Genomic DNA, 6,000 nt, shown 5'->3' with positions numbered 1-6,000 from the left:
CAAAAAGATCGAGATCATATCATGCATATTTTCAGACCATAACACTGTGAAACTCAAAATCAACCACAAGAAAAAATTTGGAAAGGTAACAAATACTTAGAGACTAAAGAACATCCTACTAAGGAATGAATGGGCTAACCAAGAAGTTAAAGAAGAAATTAAAAAGTACATGGAAGCCAATGAAAATAACACCACAGCCCCAAACCTCTGGGATGCAGAAAAGGTGGTCATAACAGGAAAGTATATAGCAATCCAGGCATTCCTAAGTAGGAAGAAAGGTGTCAGATACACAACCCAACCTTACACCTTAAAGAGCTGGAAGAAAACAGCAAGCAAAACCCAAAACGAGCAGAAGATGGGAAATAATAAAGATTAGAGCAGAAATTAATGCTTTCAAAACAAACAAACAAACAAATAAACAGTAGAACAAATCAATGAAACCAGAAGCTGGTTCTTTGCAAGAATAAACAAAATTGATAAACCACTAGCCAGTTTGATCAAAAAGAAAAAGGAAAGGACCCAAATAAATGAAATCAAGAATTAAAGAGGACAGATCACAGCCAACACAGCAGAAATAAAAACACTAATAAGAGAATACTGTGAGCAATTATACGCCAATAAGGTAGGCAATCTGGAAGAAATGGAAAAATTCCTAGAAACATATGAACTACCAAAACTGAAACAGGAAGAAATAGAAAATTTGAACAGACCCATAACCAGTAAAGAAATTTAATTAGTAATCAAAACTCTCCCCCCAAAAAAACAAGACTCCAGGGCCAGATTGCTTTCCAGGGGAATTCTACCAAACATCTAAGGAAAAGTTAACACCTATTCTCTTGAAGCTGTTCCAAAAAATAGAAATGGAAGGAAAACTTCCAAACACTTTCTATGAAGCCAGCGTTACCTTGATTCCAAAACCAGACAAAGACCCCACTAAAAAGGAGAACTATAGACCAACATCCCTGATGAACATAGATGCAAAAATCCTCATCAAGATATTAGAGAACCGGATCCAACAGTACATTTAAAAAATTATTCACCACAACCAAGTGGGATTTATACCTGGGATGCAGGGCTGGTTCAATATCCACAAAACAATCAAGGTAATTCATCACATCAATAAAAGAAAGGACAAGAACCACATGATGCTCTCAATAGATGCAGAGAAAGCATTTGACAAAATACAGCATCCTTTCTTGATACAAACCCTCAAGAAAGTAGGGATAGAAAGATCATACCTCGAGATCATAAAATCCATAGATGAAAGATGCAATACTAATATCATCCTCAATGGGTAGGAACTGAGAACTTTCCCCCTAAGGTCAGGAACATGACAGGGATATCCACTCTCACCACTGTTATTCAACATAGTATTGGAAGTCTTAGCCTAAGCAATCAGACAACAAAAAGAAATAAAAGGCATCCAAATCAGCCAGGAGGAAGTCAAACTTTCACTCTTTGAAGATGACATGATACTCTATATGGAAAACCCAAAAGATTCCACCAAAAAACTGCTAGAATTGGTTCATGAATTCAGCAAGTGGCAGGATATAAAAATCAATGCCCAGAAATCGGTTGCTTACCTATACACCAGCAATGAAGCAACAGAAAGGGAAATCAAGGAAACAATCCCATTTATAATCGCACCAAAAAACATAGAATACCTAGGAATAAATCTAACCAAAGAGGTCAAAAATCTACACACTGAAAACTATAGAAACTTTATGAAAGAAATTGAAGAAGACACACAAAGAAAGGAAAAATATTCCATGCTCCAGGATAGGAAGAACAAATATTATTAAAATGTCACTACTACCCAAAGCAATCTACATATTCAATGCAATCCCTATCAAAATAACACCAGCATTCTTCACAGAGCTAGAACAAACAATCCCAAAATTTGTATGGAACCAGAAAAGACCCCAAATAGCCAAAGCAATCCTGAAAAAGAAAACCAAAGCAGGAGGCATCACAATCCCAGACTTCAAACTGTATTACAAAGCTGTAATCATCAAGACTGTATGGTACTGGCACAAGAACAGATACTCAGATCAATGGAACAAAATAGAGAACCCAGAAATGGACCCACAAATGTATGGCCAACTAATCTTTGACAAAGCAGGAAAGAATATCCAGTGGGATCAAGACAGTCTCTTCAACAAGTCGTGCTGGGAAAACTGGACAGCGCCATGCAGAATGAACCTGGACCACTTTCTTACACCATACACAAAAAAAAAACCTCAAAATGGATGAAAGACCTAAATTTAAGACAGGAAGCCATCAGAATCCTTGAGGAGAAAGCAGGCAAAAACCTCTTTGATCTTGGCCACAGCAACTTCTTACTCAACATGTCTCCAGAGGGAAGGGACACCAAAGCAAAAATGAACTATTAGGACCTCATCAAAATAAAAAGCTTCTGCACAGTGAGGGAAACAATCAGCAAAACTAAAAGGCAGCTGACGGAATGGGAGAAGATATTTGCAAACGACATATCAGATAAAGGGTTAGTATCCAAAATCTATAAAGAACTTATCAAACTCAACACCCAAAAACAAATAATCCAATGAAGAAATGGGCAAAAGACATGAATAGACACTTCTCCAAAGAAGACATCCAGATGGCCAACTGACACATGAAAACATGCTCAACATCACTCATCATCAGGGAAATACAAATCAAAACCACAAGGAGATACCACCTCACACCTGTCAGAATGGCTCACATTAACAACTCAGGCAACAACACATGTTGTTGAGGATGTGGAGAAAAAGGATCTCTTTTGCACTGCTGGTGGGAATGCAAACTGGTGTAGCCACTCTGGAAAACAGTATGGAGGTTCCTCAAAAATGAAAAATAGAACTACCTTACAACCCAGCAATTGCACTACTGGGTATTTATCCAAGGGATACAGGTAGGCTGTTTCAAAGGAGCACATGCACCCCCATGTTGATAGCAGCACTATCAACAATAGCCAAAGTATGGAAAGAGCCCAAATGTCCATCGATGGATGAATGGATAAAGAAGATGTGGTATATATATACAATGGAGTATTACTCAGCAATCAAAAAGAATGAAATCTTGTCATTTGCAGCCACATGGATGGAACTAGAGGGTATTATGCTAAGTGAAATTAGTCAGAGAAAGAGAAATACCATATGACTTCACTCATATGAGGACTTTAAGACACAGAACGGATGACCATAAGGGAAGGGAAGCAAAAATAATATAAAAACAGGGAGGGGGGCAAAACATAAGAGACTCTTAAATATGGAGAACAGAGGGTTTCTGGAGGGGCTGTGGGAGGGGGGATGGTCTAAATGGGTAAGGGGCCTTAAGTAATCTACCCCTCAAGTCATTGTTGCACTATATCCTAACTAACTTGGATGTAAATTTTAATAATTTAATTTAATTTAATTCAATTCAATTTAAAAATAATAAAATACATCTTGGGAAAAAAAGGAATCAAGGAATCAATCCCATTTGCAATTGCACCAGAACAATAAGATACTTAGGAATAAAACTAATTAAAGAGGTAAAAGATCTGTACCGTGAAAACTATAAAAAACGTATGAAAGAAATTGAAGAGAACACAAAGAAATGGAAAAATATTCCATGTTCATGGATTAGAGAAACAAATATTGTTAAAATGTCTACACAAAACAATCTACACATTTAATGCAATCCCTATCAAAATAACACCAGTATTTTTCACAGAGCTAGAACAAACAATCTTAAAATTTGTCTGGAACCCCAAAAGGCCCCCAAGAGCTAAAGCAATCCTAAAAAAGAAAACTGGAGGCATCATGATTCCAGATTTCAAGCTATATTAAAAAGGTTTGGTCATCAAGACAGTATGGTACTGGCACAAAAACAGACACATAGATCAATGGAACAGAAAAGAAAACCCAGAAATGGACCCACAACTCTATGGTCAACCAATCTTCGATGAAGCAGGAAAGAATATCCAACTGAAAAAAAAAGACAGTCTCTTCAACAAATGGTGTTGGGAAAACTGGACAACAATGTGTAGAAGAATGAAACTTGACTACTTTCTTATACCATGCACAAAAATAAATTCAAAATGGATGAAAGACCTAAATGTGAGACAGGAAACCATTAAAAGCTTTTTTTTAATGTTTATTTAGTTTTGAGACAGAAAGAGACAGAACCTGAGCGGGGGAGGGGCAGAGAGAAAGGGAGACACAGAATCAGAAGCAGGCTCCAGGCTCTGAGCTGTCAGCACAGAGCCCGATGCGGGGCTCGAACCCACGAACCACAACATCATAACCTGAGCCGAAGTTGGAGCTTAACCAACTGAGCCACCCAGGCGCCCCTAGGAAACCATTAAAATCTTAGAGGAGAACACAGGCAGCAATCTATTTGACCACAGCCATAGCAACTTCTTACTAGACACATCACTGAAGGCAAGGGAAACAGAAGTAAACGTTAACTTCTGGGACTTCATCAAGATTAAAAGCTTCTGAACAGTGAAGGAAGCAATCAATAAAACTAAAAGGCAACTGAAAGAATGGGAAAAGATATTTGGAAATGACATATCAGATAAAGGGTTAGTATCCAAAATGTATAAAGAACTTTTCAAACTCAACACGCCCCGCCAACAAAAATAATCCATTGAAGAAATAGGTAGAATACATGAATAGACACTTTTCCAAAAAAGACCTCCAGATGGCTAACAGACACATGAAAAGATTCTCAACATCGTTCATCATCAGAGAAATACAAATCAAAATCACAATGAGATACCACTTCACACCTGTCATAACAGCTAAAATTAACAACTCAGGAAACAACAGGTGTGGGCAAAGATGTGGGGAAAGGGGAAACCCTCTTCCACTGTTAGTGGGAATGCAAACTGGTGCAGCCACTCTGGAAAACAGCATGGCGGTTCCTGAAAAAAAATAAAAATAGAACTATCCTATGATCCAGGAATTGCACTACCAGGTATTTATCCACATGATACAAAAATGTTGATTTGAAAGGGTACATATGTCCCAATGTTTTTAGCAGTGCTACCAGAAATTGCCAAATTAAGGAAAGAGCTTAAATGTCCATTGACTGATGAATGGATAAAGAAGATGTGATATATATACACACAATGGAATATTACTCATCCATCAAAAAGAATGAAATCTTGCCATTTGCTACAAATCTTGCCATTTGTATCATGCTAAGCAAAATAAGTCATTCAGAGAAAGACAAATTTCATATGATTTCACTCATATGTGGAGTTTGGGAAACAAAACAGATTAACATATTGAGGAGGGCGGGGGAGAAAAAGGGGAACCATAAGAGACATTGAACAATAGAGAACAAATTGAGGGTTGATGGAAGGAAGTGGGTGAGGGGATGGGCTAAATGGGTGATGGGCATTAAGGAAGGCACTTGTTGGGATGAGCACTGGGTGTTGTATTTAAGTGATAAATCACCGAGTTCTACTACTGAAACCCATATTGCACTGCATGTTAACTAAAATTTAAATAAATTTTAAAGAGACAAAAACAAAATAAAAATAAAAATTTGGAAAAAATAGATAAATAATAAATAAGTCAAAAAAAGAGATAAAAGCCATCCAAATTGGAAAGAAGGAAGTAACTTGCCTGCAGATAACATGATCTTGTATATAGAGAATACTGAACATTGCCAGAAACATCTCCTGACATTTGCAATAACATGGATGAGCCTAGAGAACATAACGTTCAGTGAAATCCACCACACAAAAATGATCATCAGTGTATGGTACTCTTTCTATGTGGAATCTGAAAAAAGGTGATCACATAGAAACAGAGAGTAGAATAGTGCCTGCCAGGAGCCAAGGGTGTGGGGAATAGAGAGATTCTGAACAAAGGTTCAAGCCTTCAGTTACAAGATGAGTGGGTTTGAGGAGTGAGCGTGCCGCATGGTGACAATACACCGTACTGTATACCTGACATTTGCTACGACCATACATATTAAGCTTTCTCAACAACAACAAAAAAGTAA

Source organism: Lynx rufus, unplaced genomic scaffold (assembly GCF_022079265.1).
Source record: "Lynx rufus isolate CCGP_SWC_20201006 ecotype Redwood Valley unplaced genomic scaffold, mLynRuf1.p SCAF_11, whole genome shotgun sequence".
Taxonomy (NCBI): Eukaryota; Metazoa; Chordata; class Mammalia; order Carnivora; family Felidae; genus Lynx; species Lynx rufus.
Note: the sequence above shows the minus strand (reverse complement) of the source record.